This window comes from Megascapheus bottae, chromosome 29 (assembly GCF_031878675.1).
Source record: "Megascapheus bottae isolate mThoBot1 chromosome 29, mThoBot2.hap1, whole genome shotgun sequence".
NCBI classification, from domain to species: Eukaryota; Metazoa; Chordata; class Mammalia; order Rodentia; family Geomyidae; genus Megascapheus; species Megascapheus bottae.
The window spans coordinates 5,444,211-5,470,689 of record NC_143537.1 but is presented as its reverse complement, the minus strand read 5'-3'; the positions used below and the strand labels follow the sequence as shown (position 1 = coordinate 5,470,689).

The window sequence follows — 26,479 nt, the reverse complement described above, 5'->3', positions numbered from 1 at the left end:
ACAATTATGGAATGGCATTCCCTGACTTCACGCTCTTCTCATGCTAGAGAAGGCCTCTCCACCCCAGCCTGGAGGCCTCTCTGCATACCAGCCTGCTGTAGAGGCAAGCCCTACCCCACACTGCCTCCAAGGGCTGAGGCATGTATTCATTTGTGACTGGTGCATGTGCTCTACAGTTTTAAAAAGTAATCAGTAATCATTGTGTGTGTGTGTGTGTGTGTGTGTGTGTGTGTGTGTAATCATATATACTGATAACTACAATAATATAAATATACATGTTTTGTGTCTTATACCTATATGCTCTAGTGTAACAGAACTTTGACTTTCATGTCGCCTTGCTTGTGTGTGTGTGTGTGTGTACACACGCGCATGCATACTAGGGCTTGAACTCAGGACCTTAGCACTGTCCTTAATCTTCTTTTGCTCAAGGCTAGTGCTCTGCCACTTGGGCCACAGTTCTACTTCTAAAAACTACTACTCATGTAGTAGATAAAGAATCTCATGGACTTTCCTACCCAAGTTACCTTCAAACCACAATCCTCAGATCTCAACCTGCTGAGTAGCTAGAATTACAGATGAGAGCCATCACTGAGTGCCCAGCTTTGCCTTTTATTCTTATTTGGGAGAGTGGTGGTCTCCTCCTGTCAGATCATAATTTACTGGGCTATAGAAGTAGCTCTAGAATTCCCCAAATCAAAAGAATGCCACTAGATTATAAAAGACAGATCTTGTAGGTCTCTTTTTTCTCCCCAGTGCTTGACTTTCTGTCTCAGATCCCAGCATAAGACTGACTCACAGTTGGCACTCAGTAAATATTTGGCAACTTAATCAGGAGATTGGTTCAAAGGCTGAAGGGAGCTTGCCCAAGTCAAAGGCAGCTCCAGGTCCTGGCTCAGCTCCCTTGGACTGGAAAGCTAGCTGGAGGGGAAGAAAGGGAAGGAGCCAGAGGGGCATGGGGAACCTTAGCCAGCCCCTACTAATAACATGATAAACTCTACAGGCCAAATTAGGATCTCCAACCCTTCTCAGAGTTGCTTCCTAAGCCAAGGAGTCATGAGCAAGTGATTCATCTGGGAGGTGACCACAGAAGGTACAAAGAGAAGATCTATGAAGTTTGATGGGAAGGAAGGCTTGCTAAGAGCTGTTCCATATTAATTCCCACCTGCTGATGTACGGCAACTCAGTCCCCCAACCATTCCTATGTATGGAGCTCGTGACAGTGGCCCAGAACTGCCAAGGCAGGAGGAGTTGGTGAGTAAAGCTAAGAGGAGTTCATGGGTCAGAGGAGAGGCATCATAGCTACTGACGCTTCTGGAACCTCCAGTGCTGTTAGCAGGATCTGCCGTCAGCAGTGCTGTCCAGAGCAACAGTGAATAAACGAATGCATTTACTCCACTGGCTTTATAAAATGCTCCTCCTTTGGAAAACTAGACTACTTTCTACGAAGGAAATCATCAGCTCAGAACATAACAGAGATTACAGAGAAGTTCCCTGATTCTAAGACCAAAGCCCCAACACCTTCCCTCACCACCCACAGACAACTGGGAAGACCACTTGGGGCACTGCAGAGCACACAGAGAAAACCCTGATCTAACTCAGCTTTCTCCTTTTATGAAAGGGAACTTGAGGGCCAGGTCTCTGGTTATGCCATCAGCTGATGCTGGGAGCTAACAGCAGCCCAGGAAAGCAGGCCAAGGAGGGTGGACACTGTTCCTAAGCGCTGGCTCAGACCCAGCATGATGGTCTCCTGGAAGCACCTGGGAGCCCTGGCAGAGGACCAGAATGCTTCTCTGGAAGACTGTGGAAGGAAGAGAAGCTCTGTTGCAAAGTGGTGACATCTCCATCTTCCCCAAGGACAGAAGTGACTAACTCCCCAAAGGTTAGCAGCCAAGGGAAATGTCAGCACCATTCTTTGTCACCATCCCAGTCTCTTTCCACAGCTGCCAGAGCAGCTTGTCATCTTGGACCAGCAGACTCCATACACCCACGTGGAAGTGGGTCCCCTTTGTCCCTGTGGAAGGCAGACTGAGGCACGTGTGCGGAGGGCGCCATCAGGAGCCAGAGTCCTGACGAACTTGAGAACTATGTTGTGCTAAGGAAGCCAAGTTTGAGAGCACTATACTTGAATAAACTCTTGACTTGTTTAGACAGAGAAAAAGAGAGGGGAGTGAGAGAGAGACAGAGAGACAGAGAGACAGAGGAGGGGAGGGGAGGGGAAAGGAGAGAAGAGAGGAGAGGAGAGGAAAGGAGAGGAGAGGAGAGGAGAGAGGTAAAAGGAAAGATCCCATCCCTGTCTTTCAGGAGCGGTGAGTTTCCTGTGGCCATGTTTAGATCACAAGAGTGTCACCCACCGTCCCTTTCCCTCACACCCACCTCGGGGTCAGATCGTTTGCCGCCAACACTGAAACCTCCCAGGCCTTTGCCTTCCACCCAGACTTAACATGGGTTTAAAACCAGGTGAGGTAGCCAAGACCACCTACTGGTTTTACAGATACAAATTAGAAAATAAAATGAAAATAAAAAATTCTCTCTTTGGAAAACCTCAATAATCCCAAGTTACTTGCCCAAATTCCTCATTTTACAGATGAAAAGTTGGTGCCCCAAGGAAAAGGAGTGACTTGCCTGTGATTTCACAGGTATTCCCATGGAGGACCTCAACCCTGTTGGTTTGATTCTTCATTCTTTTCTTTGCTTTACTTTGCCCTCTTTTAACTCTTTTGGCTCCAAGAATCTCAATAAACATTTGTTGGATGAAGGATGGCATGAGTATAGCATAGATGAGTCTACCTCCCGAGGGAAACGTTGGGACTGTTCACGGAAAGCCCCTCTCTTCCAGATAGCTCCCACATGGGCGTGCTGGACAAGCTGTCATCTTTGTAGATGGCCGAGGCTTGTGACATAGGGATCAGTGCGTCTCACTGAGAAGACAGGGCAAGTCCTCTGCATGTCCCCCACAGAGGGCAGCTCACATGAGCTTGCCTGGAAGCTCTAACAGAACTGCGGAAGGTTTAAGTGACTTGCTCAGAACTGCACAGCTGATAAAATGCAGAGCCACACGATAACTTGGAGATCTGACTTTTAAATTTGTTCTTTTAACCAGTTAGCTTTGTGACACCCTGTGTACCCCACAGGCTGAGACAGACATCGGCAATGAGTCTACACACCATTCTGTAAGTCGTCTAATTTCTCATAGGTGAAGGTGGTGGATTTTTCTATGCTTGCTTTTTTTGGGGGGAGGGGGTATGTAAATCATGGGGCTTGAACTCAGGGCCTGAGCTTTTCTGCTCAAGGCTAGTATTCAACCACTTTGAGCCATAGCACTACTTCCAGTTTTTTTATGGTTAACTGGAGATAAGAGTCTCATGAACTTTCTGACCTGGGGTGGCTTTGAACCATGATCCTTAGATCTCAGACTCCCAAGCAGCTAAAATTACAGATGTAAGCCACGAGCTCCTGGCTTCTGTTCTTACCTTTAAAGGCAAACCAGCATGAACCAATCCAGCTTTCTTTAAGCTGACACCCTCTTCTGCTGCCCCCACAGCTTGACCAGGGATCTCAGACACCTTGCCATCTGTATCTCCTTGTCCTGTCCTTTAGTCATCTCACACCTACTCAACAGGCAGACCAGACACTTAAGCGGGCACTGAACCAGATATCTGTTTTAAACAAACCCCTATCCCTGTGGTTTGGCTACTCCTGACCAAAACCCAAAGGGTACATCCTACCTCAGACAGCTGCCCCACTCCCCTGCCTCTCTGAATTGGCCTGAGCTTAATAAATTAGTCAGTAGTAGAACTCCCATCCTCTACTCAGAGATTGTAGTTGTCTTTCACTCCGCTAGAGGTGATCTATCTGTAATGCCTTTGGGCGAGGCCTATCACCTCTTCAAAGAAGTTGACCATCCCTGAGCTGCTTCATCTATCTATTACAGATAGAACTAGGTAATCCCAGGCCCTTTGCAAACTCTGGCATTCTATTAGTGGATGACAGAAGAAATGATAAGCCTGGTAGATAATATTCCCATTAATGCATGTGTCCAATCATTAACCAAACTAATGGGTTGTTTCTGCAATACAACTGCAAAGGTCATTCTCAGGAAGAAGGGGAGGATTCAGGACAGAAGACATTCCTGGACGCAACTGGGGGCCGAATCTTGCTGGCACTGGTGAAGGGAAATCTAAAGGAGTCTCACAGAAACAGGGTGTACTTTGGAATGAAGGCATACTTGTGGTAAGTCCAAAACTATTGACTGATCGAAACCAAGGTGAAACCTGAATTTTGAAAATGTTTAGCTTCTTTTTTTTTTTTTAAAGTTTGGCTCATTCATGTGTTTTTCTGGGTTCCTTATGTAATCTTGTGGGATGCGGTGTCAGAAAGTCATAAATCATTCATGGTATTCTGGAAACAAAAAAAAAATTGCTGGTGCAAAGCAGACACAACTTACAATGAAATGGGAGACATTTTGCAGGAAGCCATGAGGATAAACGTAATTCATAGTGCATAACCCATACTGATCGCCAACTGCTATGTGTCTTGGCTGTCATTTGCTTCTGGTTTCTTCTGCTTGGAAGACCAAGTAAAAGACAGAGCTTGCTGTCACCCAAAGATGGTAGTCCTGGCATTTCCCAGGACAACTGAAGCTGGTGGGTTTTCTTGCTTGCTTGAAGAAACCCAGAAATCCCACTCTATCCCTTTATGAACATGCTCATCATCAGTGCCTTTGACGCCTATGGATTACCTAACACAGCTCCTCCATTGGCCCTCCACCTTAAACTTTTTAACAGAATTGGCCTAGCTGAATTATTTCTAAGGAGGCAGCTGACTTCAATGAGATTTCTACCAAACAGGAAAATTATCTTTTTTTAAAAAAAAGTTTCTTTCATATTTCATTGACTCTTCCAAGATTCACAATTGAGCAGGGATGGGTTTGTGTTCCTTAGTTCATTCATTCCTACCACATCCTGTATGGACAGCCAAATGCCAAGCAGTGGTACTAAAGACAGATGGTGCCTCCCTCCGTATAGGAAGTGATAGACTCATAAAAATCCTTTACAGAGACAGGCACCAAAATGAGAGCCACTCCTAAAAGTGAAGTTCTTGGTCCTAAGTCAAACAGCTGGAAAGTTCTGGAGCAAGGATTTCCTCCCAGATCTCACAAGTCCAAGTTGAACAACTTTCGATTGGGAGAAGGCAGGAAAAGAAAGGGCTCCAATCTCAGGGTCAGAAGAATACTGTGGGCTACATAGTACAGAAACTAATGGGCAGGCCATGCGCGGTGGCTCACACCTGTAATCCTAGCTACTTAGGAGGTTGAGATCTGAAGGTCAAGCTTCAAAGCCAGCCTGGGCAAAAAAGAACCCGAGACTCTTATTTCCAAGTAACTTCTAGAAAACGGGAAGGGGGCCTTGCTCAAGGGTAGGGTGGTAGCCTTTAGCTGAAGAGCTCAGGGATAACGCCCAGGCCAAGTTCAAGCCCCATGACCCACAAAAAAAAGAAAAAGAAAGAAAGAAAGAAACTAATGAGCAGAAGTTTCTCAACAGAACAAAGGGGAACACAACAGCAATCCTGTTAGTAAAGTTGGAGTGTCTGGTACTAGAACTGAGTATACTTGGTTTACCTATGGTCAGACTAGTTAGGTGATCTCTTGTGGGTATGTTGTCAATGAGAGTCTGTTGCTCCTCACAGTAAATGGTACCTTGAATCCCTACCTCTTCAGCGTCAGTCAGATTGTCCTTGAGATGGCTACTTTAACCTGGTATTGGGAATCGGATTGTTTAGCTCACAAATATCACCTCATTGCCAAAAACAGCTTTTCTTCTTTTTCTTTTTCCTAAGAAATCTATTTGTGCTGAACATGTACTAAGTTTTCATGAGTTTACTGAAAATCGTAGGGGTCTTGGAGACTGATTATCCCAGGCACAGCTGAGTCTCCTCTTGCGGTTCTGGCGTCCTTCGCATTTCCCTCAGATAGCATCCTCTCCCTTTCCAGAGATGTTGCTTTGCTCAGGTACTGCTTAGCTCTATATCCAGTCTCTGCTTCTATAGCCATAGGCTTATTGAGGGCTCCCCCCGCCCATGGTAAGTCTCTCTTCAAAAAATATTCACCGACCAGTTGCTAAGGAAAAGTTTCTACCTCTCATTCTTCCCACATCTGAGATCAAAGATAGAGACCACTGCCCATTATTTCCAGTGTCTCTTTGGCCACATGTTAGAAAATGGCACACAGTACCCAGTCAGCCAGGGCCATGGCACAGCTCCCCAATGTTCTCCTTGCTTCATAAAGGACAGTTTTGAGCATATTTGATAACCCAGTATACTCTGGCTGTGATTCTCTGATGTCACAAGCTTTCTAGATGCTGAATATAGTCTGAGATGCTTTGAATCTTGGTAATAAGCAACAGAAAAAGAAAAATTGTGTTGGCTCCCCATTGGGTACAAAGAATGATGCTATCCACTGGGGAGAGTAAAGAATCATGGCTCTGGAAAGGCGTGAAACCTGTGGGTTGTGACCATGAAGCCGGACCTTGTGGATACTCTGCTAAATGGAATGTCAGGCACAGAAAGACAAACAGTGAGTGATCTCACCCACGTGGGTGTCGAGTAAGCAGTTATCTTAGGGAAATTGGCATAAAAGGGTGGTAACTAGAGACTAGAAGGTGGGTGAGAAGGCTGGAGAGAGATTGGTCAGTGGTTCTGATGTACTGTCAGATGGGAATAAGAAACTCTAGTCTCCATGGTCGAGTCGGGCAAATGTATTTAGCAATAACACAAACATGAGAGAATGTTAAATGTAGTCACCATAAAGAAATGATTACAAAGTTTTCAGTCGTGAATTTGCTAATTACCCTGATCTGATTATTACCCAGTACTATCCATGAATCAAAATATCACACTATATCTTATTTTTTAATAAGTACAAACATGTGTAAACGAAGGCCAGGGGGACATCAGGAAGACATGGATCTACAACCAGCCCAGGGGGAAAGCAAAGGTAGTAAGACGACATCTGAACAAACCAGATGGGCTTGGTGGTACTCACGCCTGTAACCCCAACTATGTGGGAAAGATGGGTAGGAGGATCCCATTCTGAGGCTGGTCCTACACAAAGAGTACACGATCATATTTGAAAAATAACTGACCCCAAAGGTAAGCACAAGGCTCTGAGTACAAAACCAGTACCACCATCAAAAAACAAAAATAGGCATAATAGGTACACTTGTAATCCCAGGACTCAGGAGGCTGAGGCAAGCGCATTGTGAGGTCCTAGCCAACTAAGGTTCATAGTGTGAGTCTAAGGTCGTATCAAGCAACAAGATCTCGTCTAAAAATAAAAAGTGAAAAGCCAGGCACTCACGCCCGTAATCCTACCTACTCACTACGAATCATGGTATGAAGCCAGCTCAGTCAGGCAAGTCCATAAGACTCTTATCCCCAATTAACCAGCAAAAGGCCATAAGTGGGGCTGTGGCTCAAATGATAGAGAGAGAGCCGTGAACACAAAAGCTGGGGACAGCATTCAGGCCCTAAGTTCAAGCTCCAGGACCAGCACACACACACACACACACACACACACACACACACACACACACACACACATACATACACACACACACACACATACACACAAATAGTAATAATTATTATACATAAAGTAAAAGGAAGTCTATAGGATATGTATTATATAAATGTATCTATGTATAAATATGTAGTGCTTACATGTATATATTTAATGTACTATATGTTATATATATTAATACAATATATACATATCAAGCATGGCTTCTGCTAAGAACTCAGGAGCCCAGCTATGGCAACCAGTTTACCGCAAAAGCCTAAGAAAGTAAACACCTCCTCACATGCAATGGTGATGTTATAAACACCTCACAGTGTCATTGCTGGAAAGAAATAAAGTAAAATTAAAAGCAAAGCAGTCAGGTGCTTGCCTGGCACATCATCCTAAGTGGTATGTAAACACAAACCAATGCTGATTACTGAATGAAGCAGAAAATCAGAGAGGATAGACCAGCTTTGATCCGTTTCACCGAGAGAAAGCAGTAGGGTGTGGGGGAAGAAAAGGTTCTTTCTGAGTGCACTGAGCAAGGCCATCTGGAGTTTGGATACATGGTCTTGAGAACATCCTACCCAGAAATGGTTATCAGTGTGGACAGGCTGTCTACTTCTGGTAGTGTTTCCACCTTGAAAGATCCTGATCCTTTCCCCTGCCACTTACGGTAGGAAACAAGGTTGCAGCCAGTGCAGAGGCCTGGGTTTCCCCAACACCTCCACTGGCTCTCTGCCACTCTGTAGAAATTGGCCAGTCCCAACTAAATAGTAGATTCGCATATGTTAAATACAAATATGTGTCTAATGTAACAACATATGTGTCTAATGTTAGCAAAAAGCTGAGCTGTGCAAAGAAATAGCCCAGGGACACAGGATAGTGGGGACCTGGTGTCTACATTGGTTCCCTTGGGCCAGCATGGCTGAGTACTGCACACTTGATGGCTGAAAGCCTGGGATGAGGGTCAGCAGGACCACAGACCCTCCAAGAGGCTCGCGGGGTACGCGCAGCCTTCCTTCTTCCAACTCCTGGTGACTCCTGCATTCCTTGGTTTATGGTACCATCACCCCAGTCTCTGCCTCCATTTTTACCTGGCTCCTTCCAAGGGGCTCTGATCTCTGTATCTCAACTCTCTCTCTTATTTCTCTTATCAGCATTGAATGTAAAGCCTGCTCAAAATGGAGCATGATTTCCTCTTAAGATCTGTATCTTAATATCCTTGCAGATTCCATTTCCAGTAAGGTCACAGTCACAGGAACTAGGGGCTTAAGTTTTTATTTAGACTTAACTTCAGGTGCTATTATTCAGCTCACCACAGGCCTAGGAAAGAGTAATAAAAGTGGGTTGAAATCACTTTCAGATTTGTTCTGTGTGTGTGTGTGTGTGTGTGTGTGTGTGTGTGTGTGTGTGTGTGTGTGTGTGTGTGTGTGTTGATTCTGGTGCTTGACCACTGGGCATGGACACTGTTCCCTAAGCGTTTTTGCTAAGGGTAGTTCTCTACCACTTGAGCCACAGGCTCACTACCAGATTTTTGGTGTTTAATCAGAGATGAGTCTCATGAACTTTCCTGTTCATGCTGGCTTCCAACAGTGATCCTCAGATTTCAGCCGCCTGAGTAGCTAGGATCACTAATAGTTTTGAATGCCAATTACAAAGGACTGTGTGTAAAAGTTTTGTTCTCTGAAGATGTTCTAGTGCATCTGCTGGAGTCTTCTCTGTAGAAATAGCTACGGTTGGTCTCTGCCTTTCTGTGGTTGTTCCATCTGAAGACCCCAGAAGGCTTGCAGAAGGGCTCAAACCCACTAATTTCTAACAGCCAGCCACCACAGCCAGGCTAAAAGCCCAGCAGGAACTCAGCAAGTCTTCTAGAACCATCTCGGCCACCTTCTATGCCTTTGGGAAGGGTCTACCACAAGCAGCGTAGAAACGCTGGGCAATCCTAGCTCACCCCATCCCTTCAGAGCACCCAGCTGCAGATGCCTGGAGAACACTGGCTGGCCAACCACACGTACTGTTTCCTTCCCTGCCAACTCATTCCTGCCCTTCAGCTTCTTAGGTGTCAGAATAGCACCTATTATTCATGGGTTTGTTGACATTTCTTACGAATCCTTGAAGCTGGTGGTGACTCATCTGGTTTTGTCACCGAGGGGCATCGTTGGACTGTGCCGTACTGCACAGCATGAAGATCATGTCAGCTGTTGTCTGGTGCTTTTCATCAGAGCCGTTCGGAAAACTTTCATTCCATGACCTAGAGGCAAACATGAAGCTTCCCAGTTTGATAGTCTGCAGGATTAAATTACAGAACCTGCCTGAGTCACACAGAGATGGGGGCTCTGGGCTTGCCCCTGGGATTTTGAGCTCCCAGGTCATGGAACGCTAGTTTAGCAAATGTCTAAGGTGCCCATTGCAGACCGGGCCTTCCCTAGAAGCAGCTAATTGAAATTATTCACCACCTAATGCTATTAGCCCAGTGGTACCTTAACTTCTACAGACTGATAATATCCTCGGATTCCCTGGGAATACTTTCTTTTCCTGAAAAGAAGTGAGCATTTGCTGGGTTAAACGGAAATCAGGAAAACTGTTCTGAGAGAAAACTTGTGTCCTCACCAGCCTGTATGTCCTAAGAAGTTGCAACTAACTTGCAGAGCTAGAACACAGCTTAACACCATGCCTACGCCTGCATCAGCTTGTCCAAAGTGATTTTTGGCATTGTCCTCATGGTAGCAACATGGCCGCCACAACTGCAAACCCCACATCATCACACAATGATACACGAAGGAGGAGAGGCCAAAATAGTTCCTCCTGTGTCTTCCTCTTACCCAGGAGAAAAATCAGTCCAGAGGATTCCAGAAGATTTATATCCCGGTCCCATTGGCCAGAATTGGCCTTCACAACCATCCCTAAACCAGTGCTTTAGCAAGTAAGAATGGAATTGTCGTGTCTGAACAAAACCAATCCAGCTCATCCCTTAGATCCGGCAGAGGTCCACCTCAGCACGGCTGTGTCTACGAGCGCAGTTCTAATTGGAAGGAAGGCACAGGTGGTGCCATCCATGCAAGGGGACTATGTGAGACATCTGGAGAGTGCATTGTACTGCCTCCACAGGAACTGAGTTGCTGGGTTCCACCAGCAACTCTTCTCCCAAACTCTATGTATGGCCTACTGACAGTAAGACTTCTACCACTACCACCCCTTTTCCTGCAGGGCCTACATTCCAAGCATTCCCCACAGCCAGTAGAGGACAGATGTCCATCTTGACCCAGTTCTAGAACGTTCTGCATTTTCTTCTTTTAAGGGTATTAGGCATGATGGCTCATGCCTGTCATCCTAGTAACTCAGGAGGCTGAGATCTAAGGATCATGGTTCAAAGCCAGCCCAGGCATGAAAGCCCATGAGACTCTTATCTCCAATTAACCACCAGAAAACCAGAAGTGGCGCTATGGCTCAAGGGGTAGGGTGAGCTGAAGAGCTCAGGGACAATGCCTGGACCCAGAGTTCAAGCCCCACAACCGACAACAACAACAACAACAACAACAAAAAAAACGGAAAAAGAAAAAGACCAGGCACCAGTGGCTCACACTTGTAATCCTAGCTACTCAGGAGGCTGAGATCTGAGGATCAAGGTTCAAAGCCAGCCCTGGCTTGGTGAGACTCTTATTTCAGAAAAAGACAGAAGTGGCGCTATGCCTCTAGTGGTACAGCACTAGCCTTGAGCAAAAGCAGCTCGGGGACAGCTCCTAGGGCTTAAGCCTGGGACTGGCAAAAAGAAAAGAAAAAAGATTGCCCTTGAATGTGTTGACTCAATCCTGCAGTCAAAAAGGCGGGCAACTGGTCCGGTTAGAGCTCTGTCCTGAAAGGACTGATGGTGTAGCTGTTAGAGTAGAAGCCTTGGGTCATACGTTAGGATTTGTCGCTTGGCTCCTTGTCACCGCTCTGCTCACTCAGTCCCAGGCAGCCTCAGAGCCACAGACCCTGGGAAGTGGTTAGCAAGTCAAGCCTTCTTCCCAGTCCTGTGTGCACACAATCCCGCATCCCACATCCCCCAGCCCTACTCCCTTATTAAACCAGCCTGCTGAGCTGAGCTGAGCTGAGCTGGCTGATGGCCCTTGAAAGGTCCTGCAACAACAGGACGACTCCGAGTCTCTGCCCTCCCAGGGCACCAAATTAAAATGTCATAGCAAGAGCCAGATCTGGAGCAATGCTGTCTGGCTGCTAGGCGTCTAGCCATGTACAACTGCACATCCATTGGAAAATTAAAAAAAAAACTGAGAAAGGAATTATGTTCATCCCCTATATTAACTTTGTGTTTTCAAATCCCTGATCTCATCACATTTTCCTGATGACTCCAAGCAGCCACTGGGGCCACAAATACCATCAAATCATAGCCATCACACTCACAATTCTGTCTGCTTCCTACTGTGCACCAGCACTCAGCTAAACACATATCATTATCTCATTTAATGTTCTCGACAGTCCTGTTATTAACTCCATTTTGCCAGTCAGGAACATGAAGCTCAGAGAGAGGGAACGACTTGCTCCGATCCGGAGTCACTGAGTCCAGAGTGAGTGGCAGGTGTTACCTAAGCCATCACAGTCATGGTGAGGTGTTAGACCATCAGGCTCAGAGTGACCCAGGGGAATCAATACCCCCAGGGGGAGCTGCAGGGTTTACCTAAGCCATGTTGATGGCCAAGAGCCAAGGTCATGGTCAAAGATCAAGAGGAAAAAGCATGGGGGTGGGGGGACAGAGCATAGGGTTTACACTGAGGCAGCTAGTGTCCCCAGCCCAGAGTTCTCCTGTATCAGCCAAAAACCAGCTCCAGGGACACATGAGTCAGCTGAAAGATGGAAGGGAACTCACACTCAGCCAAGACCTCCTGTCAGGGAGAAGGGCTGGGAAATTAGACACCAACTGACCACAAAGGTTCCGACAGTCCCAGATTCCCTGGGTACAACCCGACCAATCAATTCAACTGAAATGGTGGCTGACGACATTATCTCCCATGTCATAGTGATCGTGACCTCTCACCTTTACCCTGACTCTCAAAACACAGTGGGAATGGCCAGCCTCCACTACTGACAAGTCAACTAAAGCTCGGGAGATGAGGTGAGCCACCCAGAGTCTCCTAGAGGAGGAGCCAGCATTGTAGCCTTGCTATCTAACATGCCTTGAACCTAAGAACAAGAAACACGGGCTTCACACGCTGAGAAATGACAGAGATGTGGGTAGCTCTCCATCTGTGGCTACCTCCATGGCCCGCTGGTGTGCTGGGCTGGATGGAAACAGAGTGAAAGAGACCCACAGCCTGTGCCGGAGGAACTCCCTGCCCAGCCACCCCCGCTCGGCTAGAAAATTCTGATGTCCCTTCAAGTCTCGTGAAGAGACATACATCTCCCCCACTTCCGCTACCCCCCCCCGCCCCGTCATTGGGGTGGGGGAACAAGTCAGGCCAGTGGATCCCGCAGCATCATTCTGAATCTACACTGCAGACATCTTCCACCATCAGCGGCCTCTGTGGGTCCAGAGAGGTTTCTGTTTGTCTGGAGCTGGGAGGATTGGCTGGGATTAGCACAGGCACTGCTCGTGCACTGGAGAAAGGGGCCCGGCTGCTGCTGCAGCAGCTGGAATGCAGTCAGCCCCACTCCTCCCTGAGGACCACAGCCCTGGAGTGACACAGCGCTTCCTCCAGCTCCAGCTCCTGCAGCAACAGGCGCCAGCCTGGAAGAGGGCACCGAGTGGGAATGACATCCTTTGATTGTGTGATCACTCTCCATCACCGAGACTCCCTAGGAATGATTTCAGCCCCCTCTCCAGCCGCCAGAGCTATAAATAAAAATTCCCCAAAGGATGCCAGGTCCTGCCCCTCATCCCAGCCGCCTCTATGGCTCATCCACAAGCAGATTCTTCATCCGTCTTCCTGTCGGTGGGGAGGGGAGCCTGGGCTCATGCTTGTCAGGATAGGGAAGCATGCCCTGTGCTCGCATGCCTCTCTGTGCAGACCTACAGCTACCTGTGACTGCATGTTTAGTTTCCCGGGGTGGAAAAGAGAAGCGTCTCTCGTGTGTGTTCCGCATACATGCTGTTAGCTGAGACTGCCTCTTCAATCACAGTTATTAAGGCCTTTTCTTTGTGTACTGTCCTCTGCTAAGCGAAGCAGCTAAGACACAAGCTCTATCATCCACAGTGGCTTAAAGCAAATAAAAATCTCAGTGTGGTAAGAGCTGCTGAGAAAGGAGCAGCTCAGGAGAAGTCTCACCTAAAACAGAAGAGCGGAGAACGTTTATTTTCCCAGGCCTTCTTCTCTGTGCTACATCATTTACTCCTCACTATATCACAACAAGCAAGAGTTCCTTATCCCAGTCTGCACAGATGAGAAAACAGTCTCAGACAAATTAAACTACCCATCTAAAACCATGCAGACCAGTAAGGATCCAAAGTGAGATTTGAATCCAGGAATTTGGGACCGAATCTTAGCATCTCACTGAAACCTTTCAGCTAAAGTTTGCATCTGTCCCCACAGAAATCCCCCAAAATTCATCCTTCAGCCCTTGAGTAGGAAAAGCCCCCAGTCTCACGCTGTTCGTATTGTCAACCTTTTGTTGCTATGATGAAATGTCAGAGGCAGGCTAAGACGCCGCATGGCAAAGGCAGCGGCAGGAGCGATGAAACAATGAGGCAATAAAGAAAGCTGGATAGGGCCAAGCTCAAGAGATCTGGCTCTTATTACAGCTCACTTCTCCAGAAGGGTTTACTTCAGGAGACTAGTACTCCTTAAGAGGACAGTACGTACACACACACACACACACACACACACACACACACACACACACACACACACACCTCTTGAAGGTCCCATACCGTCTCCCACACTGGAATGTGGTGGGGGAGCAAAGCTTTTAATAGGAAACTGAGAAACACCCAATATGGTGCCAAACTGCTAGAAAGTTCTCCCCAGTGCTGAGACTCAGTCTGCCCCCCTTTCATTTCTACCCGTAAGTCTTCTTATGTCCTCTGGCAAGAAAGCAAGTCTAATTCCTCTCTCTTATCACTGCCTTTCCAATAACCAGGGCAGTCACTGTGCCATTTCCTCACCCAGCCAGGCCCTTCACACCTGAAAAAAAGTCAAATCCCTGCATGTTTGTCCATCACTGTGTCCTCTGCTGGTCCCACAGCCCTACCACAGGAAGAGAAGGCAAATATCAGTTGAGCCAACAGAGATGAGGAAGCCTTTCAGAGTAGATGGTGCCATGCATTGAATCTTTTATCTTAAGAATTGGCTATTTACCAGAGGCGGGGTGGGGAAGGGAGCAGGTATTCTGGCTAGTTCAAGTAGAAGATTCTATTTGATGGAAGGATTCAGAGAACTAAAAATGTGACTCCCAAGGTCTAGGATTACAGGCCTGCCCCCATGACACGCAGGTCTTGTGTGATAATGGTGGTGGCCCCAACATTCTGATGTAGTCAGAAGACTCCATGTGCACTCAGGCAGCATTTTCAGACATCGATCATAGAGAGTAGAGAATGTCTAGAACTTCTTGTGCTTCTCAAATTCAGATTCAAGGCCATGAATGCTGGAAAGCCAGACGAATAATCATATGTGGCCCACAGAGGGTTTAGACCTCCCTCCTCCTTGCAGGAATATATTCCATTTGATTTATTTATGGTTCTTCAGCATCTTGTCAGTGACCTTACAAATCTCCCTCCCTCCCTCCCTCCCTCCCTCCCTCCCTCCCTCCCTCCCTCCCTCTCTCTCTCTCTCTCTCTCTCTCTCTCTCTCTCTCTCTCTCTCTCTCTCTCTCTCTCTCTCTCTCTCTCTCTCTCTCTCTCTCTCTCTCTTTCACGCACAAGCATGCGCACTTTCTCTCCAGTCCTGGGGCTTGATCTCAGGGCTTGAGCACTGTCCTTGGGCTTTCCTCAAGGTGAGAGCCACAGCACCACTTCTGGCTTTTTTCTATGTATATGGTACCGAGGAATCAAATCCAGGACTTCATACATGCTAGGCAAGCACTCCATCACGCAACCAAACTCCCGACCCTGCAAATCTCTCAAAACACAAAATATCCAATGAGTCCGGCGCTGAAACCAAAACTAACCCAAATACAGTTAATGATTAAGGAGAGGACCAGGAGAAAAGGAATATAAAGGTATGACTGTCTCATAAAATAAATCAGACCAGGCACCATCGTGGCTCACGCCTGTAATCCTAGCTACTCAGGAGGCTGAGATCTGAGAATCAAGGTTCAAAGCCAGCCCAGGCACAAAAGGACCTGAGACTCCTATCTCCAGTTAATGTCTAAAAAATGGGAAGTGGGGCCTTGAGCTGAAGAGCTTGGGGACAATACACAGGCCAAGTTCAAGCCCCATGACCTATAAATAAATAAATAAGTTGCACAGTCAAGTGAAAAGCCCCTTAGAAATTGCTAGCCATGTGGCCTTCAAAACCTGTTTCTCAGGCCTTTAGGGTTTTTCAGTATTTCCAGACCAAAAGCAAAGACAACCAGAAGCACCACGTAGGCGCATCTCTGCCCACCGGCATCCTTCTGGCCACTGAGCAGCTCTGCGGTTCTCCTTTTATCTTGCTTGCTATGTGTTGCTTCACTTCATTTTTTTTTAAATGAGGACACCGATTTCAGAGACACAAAATGACTTGCTCATGGTTACACAGCTAGCTAGGACCCAAGTTGCACTGTGCTGAGAAAGCCCTCTCCCTCCTGGCATGGGTCATACAGAGACAAGAACAAGAACAGCAATTTTTTTTGACAAGGACAAGTGTCATGACAGCTAGCCATCTGTGCCTTCCACCTGCAGCGAGGCGTCAGGCATTTACTACTGACACGTTTCCATCCCCCAAATGCCTGAGCACACAGCTGTGTGTGGCAGTGTTCAAGCTGCAGAACAGTGATGAACTACTGGCCGCAGGGCTCGAACCCCTGAACTGGCAAGCTTGTTCCTTGAGCGTGTTTATCTTGCAATTACTAGCTAAAGGGTAAAGGGACCCCATAACAGGGCAATTTAATCGCATTCAACAGATCTCACCTCTAGCCCCAAAAGAGAAAGACTGAGAAAGAATACAGACAAGCTCATTGATCTGATAATGTTGAAGCACCACGGCCCAGAATGAGGTGAGACCCATCTGCCTTCTCAAGATTCCAAGTTCTGAGTGAAGAAGACAGAGGTGGCCACTTTGAGGTTCTCTTGAACTACTAGTGGTTGTGGGTCCTTCTAGGCCATCCTGTTTTCTGCTCCCAAGTGTTGGGTCGTGTGACTTCAGCAATCCTAGCCTCTCTGTCAGTTTTTGTTGGTGATGGTGTGGGACTTGAACTCAGGGCCTGAGTGCTGAGCTATGCTTCAGGGTGGGGTGGTGAGAACAAATCGGTGGTGCCATGTAATTCAACTCCTACGTGGCATGTTACTATGTTTGTTTCTCCAAAAATGGGACTGGCTTTTCACCAGGCTATTCACACTGATCTTTTTTAAATCAAAAAAAAAAAGAATGTGTTAGCCACACAGTCTGTGAGGAAGTGGGGTCGGGAATTGCATAGGAGCTAGCTCAGTGAGCGAAAAATGCTCGAAGGCACCACCTTCCAGAGCAGAATGACTTACCATGGGGTTGCCGTGCTGTAGAGAGGAAGAGCACCCAGGTGTGGGACTGAAGTGGAAAAAAGACAGATGCTTTGTCCTGTCATCAACAATGTCATTTGTTCAGTTACACAAGCACTGTGGTGAGTGACAGATGCTAGAATCTTCCAATTAATGTCCTTTGGCTGATTCTGGAGTATTTGCCTCTTCTACCTAAGATATTTGTGACAAGAGATAGAAACTTGGAAGCAGAAATAGCACATTTCTATTGTCCTCTTTTTAGAAGAAGAGGCAGGAACTAAACTTAGCCCAGCCCACACTGAGAATACTGAGGAGGGTCAGAATTACACATTCTCAGAGCAGAGAGACAAGCTGCTTGATGTAGAAATTGATAACAATAATTGTCATGATAAAAATTGTAAAAGTAAAATGTGTTAATCATTTAGACTTTTTGCCACATGCCTAGCTAGCATCCACATCTACCTTTTTTCTGATAGAGCTTCAGCTATTTTAGCAAGCACCCAACTTCCTGTTGGGTACCCTAAAGTGAAGTGGACTGCAGCTCCATTGGTCAAGTGCTTCTTGCCAGTGATTGAGCAGAACAGGCATTTGGTATAATTCTGGTCAATAAGACACAGAAGTAAACAGTCCCAAGGTAGACATCCCTCCTTTTCTTCCAGACACTGACATAGCTAAAATCATGTTCAGAAGCAATGCAGATTTCCTGCCCCCAGACTAAGGTTGGGGACAGTGCTCAGGATCACAGAACCAAAATGAGAGGACTGGACCCTTGATGACATCAGAGGTTATGAGTTCATCCATCAGACAGCTTCCTCCTGAACTCCTGCTTACACAAAGGTCTCCCATTTCCATTTGAAAGCTGCCTTGTGTAACTGAAATGAATATATAGAGATATGCACACATATAGACATATACATATATATATCGCAAGTTAGATCTTACTCACCATGTGCTTAGTACCCTGCAAGCTTGGTACAAGCTTTATTTTCTTAACGATCCTATTTCTACAACTGATGGGGGTTAGTCTAAATAATCGGCTCAATCTCTCGGTACATGGTAGGGACTAGGCCAAATTTTCAATAGAATAACTCCATCCAGAGTTTACTTTTTCTTTTTTGGCCAGTCATGGGGCTTGAACCCAGGACTTGAGTACTGTCCCTGAGCTTTTGTGCTCAAGGCTAGTGCTCTACCACTTTGAGCCACAGCTCTACTTCTGGTCTGTGGGGTGGTTAACTGGAGGTAAGAGTCTCATGGACTCTCCTGCCCAGGCTGGCTTCAAATCTTGATCCTCAGCTCTTAGCCTCCTGAGTAGTTACGATTGCAAGTGTGAGCCACCAGAGTCCAGCTAAGAGTTTGTGCTCTTAACCTCCATATATGCAGCCTAGAACAGAGAAAGACTTGCTCCAAAAAGCATCTTAAGTCAGTACCGTCCACTCGGGCATTGAACCCGAGAGACAGTGCACTTTGTATGGAGAGGTTTTCAGTGTGTTCACACCCTTAACCAGGCAGCCCTTTTCACAGAGCCCACAGGCTACTGTAGATGGATGGCCCTTCTCTCTAATCATGAGCCACATTCCCTGGCTCTCTCTACTCATCCCCTTTCTACCTCCATCTTCATTTCTGCCTATTTAGCTCATTAATGGACTTTCTGAAGCCATTGGAAGGAGTCGTGTGACTCTCCTGGAAATCTCTCCATGGCTGGGGCAAGAGTCTTGCCAGCAAGTTCTCACCAGCGAGGAAATTAGGTCGTCTGCTGGAAATGTGGAGGGTGAGTTGGCAGGTTTTCCATGCTAATTGGTTTCAGTCTTGATTCGGTGGCTCTCCCAAGCCAGCTGACAGCTGAATGTGCCCAGCAGTCAGGGCACAGGAAAAAAAAAAAAAAAAGCAAACACTTGAGGCTGCCTCAAGTAGAAGAGTGAGTCACTGGAAATATGACCACAGGACCTTTACAGGGCTTGCATTGTTCCTGAGTGAGGAAAGAAGGGCGGCAATATCACCACACTAACATAATGAACAAAAATGAGGAGGCTAGCCTTGTGTGGTGGGGTTCTCCAAGGAGGAAGGCAATCGGCAAAACTGGTCTTACAGTTAAGCAGATGTGATTTTGACTTGCACACCTACTTCCATTGTAGTTACTTAGTAGATGTTAAATGTGTGGCAGTGAGGAAGGTAGATGACCACGAAGATTCCGCCTGAGGATAAAGCAATGGTCTGTGGCATCCAGGATAGCAAGACCGGCTTCAAGGAGGGTGATGGTGGTGACAGTGATGGTGATTATGGCTATAGATGCTGATGCTGATGCTGGCCCAGGCTTGGGAATATTTCTATTCCCACCCCCTCATCTGAGGAGTGTTGATGTCACATGGCAAGGCCAGCCTGTGGGATGGGAGATAGGCCAGCGCCGCTCTCTTGGGGAAATACTTTATTCCACAATCACTGCCAATAAGTCCTAGGTTTTAAAGGATCCTCGTGGACTCTTTCCCTAGTTCACCTGGCAGCTCACTCTGTACCTGCCTTTGTACACGTACCCCCTCCGCCATCCCTCAGTCTAGGACCCCTCAGACACACACACTTTCTAAGAGGAATGCTATGCTCAGTGAGTCCCATGTCTCCAGATGGTCTTGTGGAGGAAATATATATATATATATATATATATATCAACAAATGTCATAAAGCAAATGTCATCTCAAAAGGGCTCCCTGCTAACAAACATTAACTCAACAATACTCATTTCAATAACCCCTCAGAGCTATACACTGCTTTATCGTTCACACTGTGCTTTTGCTTGCATAGGCTCATTCAATCAATAAACTCCAAAATGACTTTTCTGAAGAAAAAGCAAATAAATCAAAATGTACTCGGCCTCAAATACAAATATGGCTCAAAAATTGCCCATGATATACTTTCGCAGCTCAGCTTCCACCTCCTTGAATTAGACTCATTAAGATCCAGGCCATGGTGGGGGCTGACACTTCAGCAGGGGACTCAATTCCCTATCAACAACTTTGCTGAGGCGGGAGAAGGGACTGAGTAGGAAGACCATTCACATGGTCAGAAAGGAGTTCTAGTCAACTTGAGTTAATGTTCCTAAGCTAAGGATCCAGCGGGAACTGGATAATTTGAAGGCGGAAAAGCACCAAATAAATTGACTGTGCTTTTAACCCCACAGGCAAAGCATCCGTGATTCATTGCTGAGGATTTTCATAACACCTTCCTGCAGCCTCACCCCCCTCCAGCCCCCAGTCCTATGGCTACAGGCCAGGCCCAACTCCCATGCCAGACAAGGGCAAGGCCACGTTTAGGGATGTCAGAACTGGGTACGGACTCCAGACTGCTCCCCCAGTGGAGAGACTCCATGTTCCAATTTTGATGGACAAGGATTGCTTTAGGTTTTAACTGTGACCTGAGAGTAGAGGCAGTTTGCATCTGTTAAACAGTTGGCTAGACTTTGAAAGAGGTTCTTTTGGCAAAAAAAAAAAAAAAAAAAAAAATCTACCCCTTGAGAATGCTTTATGCAGGCCAGTAATTGAACTAAAGGCTTTATAGTAATGCATTACCTAACTTGAGTTTGGACGCGTTATTAAATGGGCTCTTGGGGGTTATAGTCTCTGAGGCAGATGGGGAGAGAACAGGGACTGAAAATGAGCTCTGTGGGATGGCAAGGCCTAACACCTTAGCCCTAAAGCTGTAGAACCACATGACATGGCCCTGTAGTCCTGTAGTTTAGGAGAATTGGTGTCTGGTGTCTAAAACCAAGAGTTGGACAGCCCAATGGGCTAACCTAAGAGTCACAGATATCTTGGTGGTCTGTGGAGGTCACTTCAATAGAAGTGATAGGAAAATTGAGAGGCTTTGGCTGTGTAGAGCATGCCGACCTTGGTTGTATGCTCCAACTCCACCTCTTTTTAGTTGGGTAAGTTTGTTCAGTCTCTCTGTAAGAAGGGAAAAAAATAGTTAATGAGAGTTCACCGAGTGCTTGGCTTCCAGGAAATGGCCGTGAGTGCTGAAGCAAGATGGGAATCGGGATATAGGTTGAGAGGAGAGGAGGGACTCCAGCTGCAGCCAGAGAAGCAGAGGCTGGGAGGCCAAGGGTGATCTCTGAACACAGAGAGTTCCTGACTTAGCCTAGTTTGCCTTACAATTTTTCAGCCTTATAATGGTACAAAGTTTGGTAGAAACTATACCTCTAGTTTCGTCCTTTCGTGGGATAGCAATCCGTGATACAATACTCCACTGATTCAGTGCATTGGCATCAAGCTAGAGCTCGCAGTCAGCCATGTGCCTATGAGGGGAAAGAGCTGTTCCTCCTCCTATTCCATGTTGCCAGGTTGCTCCTTAGGCAACGTGTAAACGCATTTTCATGTAGGGTATTTTCAGCTTACAACAGGCTTGTTGATATATACCCCCATCATAAGTTGAGGGTCAGCTGGAAATTGTAGGACAAAAAAATGGAGGTGAAGACATATAAGTCATCATCTCAGAGGTCAAGTTTAAAGGTTATACTCAGCTAGGAAAAAGAGAGAAGGTTAGATATCAAGAAGGTCACAATTCATTCGTCCGTCTAGTCATTCAGTATTTCCTGGGTCTCTACCACATAAGGAACTCTGACAGGGTTTGATGCTATCTGAGGAAGGTGGGGAAAGAGGCAGGTAGGATCAAGCCGTCATCAAAACTTGCCTGGAAAAGCAGCCCAGAGATCTGGGAGCTGCACTGATGGGTCAGGAAGCAGACTGGGAGCCTTCGGGTTCTCCCACAGTTCAAAGCCTCACAAGGCATTGAATCCACAAGAGGCCACAGTGGGCTTGATTAGAAAAACAAAAGCCTGGCCCAACCCACAGAAAACCTAAATGCTCCTAAAGCCAAGCTTGAAGATGGACCCAATTTCAGGGGACTCAGGCTAACCCCCTAGTGTACCCAAATCAGACAGCCACCTAACAACACAGTGGGCCAGCCAGTCAAAGGCAGACCCTGCTGTACTGCCAGCGACTCCATCACTCCAGCTCAGCCACTCTAGGATATAAAGGGATGACTACTGCATGCCTCTGTGTCAATGAACCAAGTGTCTGCTTTGCGTCAACCCTGCTGCAGACCTGGGGATACCACATTAAATAAGCCAACAAGAGAGATCCCTGCCCTCTGGGGGTTCCTGTACTAGCTGGGGAAAGAAACAGCTATGAAAACCTGCAATCCCTTATCTGAAACCCTTGTTACCACAAGTTCTGAGGGATAAAGATTTTTTTTCACATTCTAGAGATGCTCAGTGCCAGCTAATAGGCTATATACCTCCGACAGCAGGCCACTCTTCACAGTCAAACACATGAGCAGTTCTGGAGCTTCAAAGAAATATTTACACTAAAAGGGATAAATTAAGAAACAGTTTCACATTGATTAAGGTCAGATTTTACTGCCCCAAACTGCTAAGTTTATATAAAAATAACTAACTGGTATATGCAAATATGTCATTAACATCCAGTTTTCAAGGTGATGAGGATTTCAGAACTACGGACAGCAATTAACAAGATAATTTAGGATAATGATAGGAGAACTGAAGACAAAACAGCCCACACCAATGGCTCACCACTGTAATCCTAGCTACCAAGAGGCTCAGATCTAAGAACTGAGGTTTAAAGGCCATGCAGACAAGCCTGGAAAATAAAAAAAAAAAAGCCAACTAAGAGCACAAGGCTCAGTTCAAGACCCTGTTTCGGAAATAGGGTAGGGGGAGGCAGGCAGGCAAAGAGGGAGAAAGGGAAAGAAGGGAGAAGAGTCAGAGAAAGAGGGAAAGAAGCAATAAATGAGAGTAATAGAATCTTGCATGTCGTTAAGAATGAGACCACTCATCCAAAACACTGATCAGAGCCCTCACTTCTAGACCCTCCTCTCATCCCTCTATCCCTCTGGGAGGTAATGTCACTCTCCTAACAGTGAAAGAGAGAACTAAAGCCATTAAGAACCTCATTCTATCCAGCACTGGTGGTTCACGCCTGTAATCCTAACTCCTCAGGAAGCTGAGATCTGAGGATCAAGGTTCAAAGCCAGCCTGGGCACGAAAGTCCGTGAGACTCTTATCTAATTAATCACCAGAAAACAGGAAGTAGGGCTGTGGCTTAAGTGGTAGAGCACTAGCCTTGAGCTGAAGAGCTCAGGGACAATACCCAGGCCCAGAGTTCAAGCCCCATGATTGACCAAAAAAAAAAAAAAAACTCATGCTGTGGGTTGAATTCATAGTTCAGTTGGTAGAGTGCTAGCCTATAAGCAAGTTTGAGTCTTGGACATTAAAAGAAGAAAGAAGGAAGGAAGGAAGGAAAGAAGGAAGGAAGGAAAGAAAGGAAGGAGAAAGAAAGAAAGAAAGAAAGAAAGAAAGAAAGAAAGAAAGAAAGAACGAGAAAAGAAGTTGTAGGCATGGCTCATACCAAGTTTGAGTCTTAGTCTCATAAATATGTATTTATTTATTTTTTTTGCCAGTCCTGGGCTTGGGCTCAGGGCTTGAGCACTGTCCTTGGATTTTCTCAAGGCTAGAGCTCTACCACTTGAGCCTCAACACCACTTCCGGCTTTTTGCTATGTATGTGGTACCGAGGAATCGAACCTGGGTCTTCATGCATGCTAGGGAAGCACTCTACTACTAGGCCAAACTCGCGGCCCCAAATATGTATTTATTACATATGTATATATGTGTGTGTGTGTGTGTGTGTGTGTGTGTGTGTGTGTGTGTGTGTGTGTATTCATGTATATGAGGTGGTAGATTCTCCTGCCACCCTTATTACAAGAAACAAGCAAAAATGAGGTTGGCCAAGGTAACATAGCTACAAGAAGCAGAGCTAGAACGTAAGCTCAAGTCTCAAGTCTTCATAGCACTCCTTGAGATAGCACGAGTTCTCTGCGCTACGCTGTGTTAAAATCTTACACAGTGATTTGTGCTTCTGGCTCTTTTTAGCCTCATTCACCATCTATGAGCTCCTCAAAGGCTTCTTCTGTGTTTTACTACTCCCACAAGTCTCTGGGATTGTTGTGAAAGCAAGGATCATTTCTGTCTCGTCCAGCTCAGGCTTGTCCAGCTAGGCCTTCCCCTAGTGCAGCCCCTGGCTCCCACACTACTTGTTGAGGAGACACTCGTTGATGATGGATGGATCAAGACTGAGTGAAAATACCATGAATCTGGTATTCCTAGTGCCTCACCGAGTGTTTGGCACATAGAAAGATCTCCATAAGTATTTCTGAAGTCAAGAAGTGACAATCCTGTTACTTGCAGATTAAGCAGCACTAAGATTTTGCCATTCCATTTTCGAGAAAGAACATGAATGCTAAATGGTACCACCTTCTGTTAAAATAAACAAGCTCTAGCAATAGACAAAGGAAGAAAGAACACATTCCAATTCACTTGCTCAGAATCAATGTAGACAAATGTAAACTTTTACAAATAGATTTCAAACCAAACCTGAGCCCCAAAGAAATTACATTTCCAACGGTGTGTTTCCACTAGGGAACCCTTGTATAAACCCCCTGGAGATTTGTGGCACTGACGAACTTTCAGAGGAGTTCCCAATGGTTCCCCTTGATTCTGATAGCGTGTATGCGCTCCGGGGGGGGGGGGGGGCGGTAATTTGAGGAGCTGCTGTCCTAGGAGAGTGGGTGGAGAAGGGGTGGAGAGGATGGGTGGGGATCAGTGATCCCTCATTACTCAAGGTTTAGAAGCCAGATATGATATGAAAACCCACTGCATGTTGAAGAGCATATGAGGTTATCTGTCAAGTTCATTCCTGTCTCATGACATGATCATCTCCGTGTGATTCTCATCCACCACAAACCCCCTGGGCGCTGCCTCCAGTGACCTTCCAAAATGGCCAGACATTAATGACTCTCGCCTGTAATCCTAGCTGCTCAGGAGACTGAGATCTGAGGATCGAGGTTGAAGCCTGCCCAGGCAGGAAAGGCCATGAGACTTGATCTTCAATTAACCCCAAAAAGCCGGAAGTAAGGAGCTGTGGCTCAGGTGGTAGAGTACTAGCCTTGAACAAAAGAAGCTCAAGGACAGAGTGCAGGCCTGGTGTATATGTGCACGCACGTGCATTCTAATCCACGGAGTGTGACCTTGCTTGTCCAATTAATCAAGGGCCCCTTCCGGTCCACTTAGAAAAGGCCTCAAGGTATGGCAAGGACAAGAAGTAGAACCTGAACAGAATTGTTCCTGCCAAGAGCTTGGTGGCTGGCATAGCTCTGAATCTAATGCCATAAAAGTAAACCATGCTTCCTGCCACACCCTACCTTCTCTCCCATCCCCTCTCATCACTCTTCCTGGCCAACAGACCATAGGCAGAGACTGGCCTCAAGCATTCTGTAGGCTCTTCCAAGGAGCTTAAACCAGCTGGCTGGTTTTCTTGGTCTTGTCAAATGTGTTTGGTGGCCATTGGCATGCTAGTAAGAACCGCTCAAACTGCCATGCTGCAACTCTACCAGGCCCCTGTGCAGCAGGGAACAGGAAAAAGAGAGATCTAATTTTCAATAATCTCAGCACATAGATAGATAGATAAATAGATAGATACATAGATAGATAGATAGACAGACAGACAGACAAACAGATTTTTTTGTTGTTGGTCGTGGGCTTGAATTCTGGGCCTGGGCACTGTCCTTGAGTTCTTTAGCTCAAAGCCAGCACTCTACCACTTGAACTATAGAGCCACTTCTGGTTTTCTGGCTGTTAATTGGAGATTGGAGCTAAGTCTCATGGACTTTCATGCCTGGACTGGCTTTGACTCATAATCCTCAAATCTCAGTCTTTTGAGTAGCTAGAATTACAGACCTGAGCCAGCAGTGCCTGGCTTTCAGCACTTGTGTGTGTGTGTGTGTGTGTGTGTGTGTGTGTGTGTGTGTGTGTGTGTGTGTGTGTGTGTACATATCTATGATTTATGTTTATGACCCAGAGATTCGTTTAAGAATACAGATGTTAGAAGCTTTTAACAGACAGGACATGTGTAGAGAATCTAACCAGATGATTTTTTTTGGGGGGGGGAGGGTGGGAGGGGTGTTGGTCGTGTGGCTTGAACTCAAGGCTTAGGTGCTGGCTCTCTAGGTACTTGGAGATGAGAGTCTCACAAATTTTCCTGCCTGGGTTGGCTTTGAACCACAGATCTTAACCCCCTGAGTAGCTAGGATTACGGGCGTGTACCACCAGCACCTGGTTAACCAGGTAATTTTTTAAATGTTTTATTTTATGCTAAAATAATGATTGGCCATTTTCAAGGTTCCAGTCTCTGTCTGAGGACTTAGCTTACACTTTCTCACTCCTAGGCTCTCAGTAAGTCAGCAGCACAGGGCTGG

General features: G+C 46.3%; 1 protein-coding gene across 1 annotated transcript in view; it reads left to right on the top strand.

Annotated features, from left to right (window-relative positions):
• The first annotated feature begins 3,108 nt into the window (after window positions 1-3,108).
• Adra1b (adrenoceptor alpha 1B) overlaps window positions 3,109-26,479 on the top strand; it is a 65,153-nt gene continuing 41,782 nt past the window's right edge. Inside the window, exons 1-2 of the mRNA XM_090320811.1 lie at window positions 3,109-3,170; window positions 4,086-4,230. The gene's annotated coding sequence lies outside the window, so the exon portion shown is untranslated. The remainder of the gene's footprint in view (window positions 3,171-4,085; window positions 4,231-26,479) is intronic.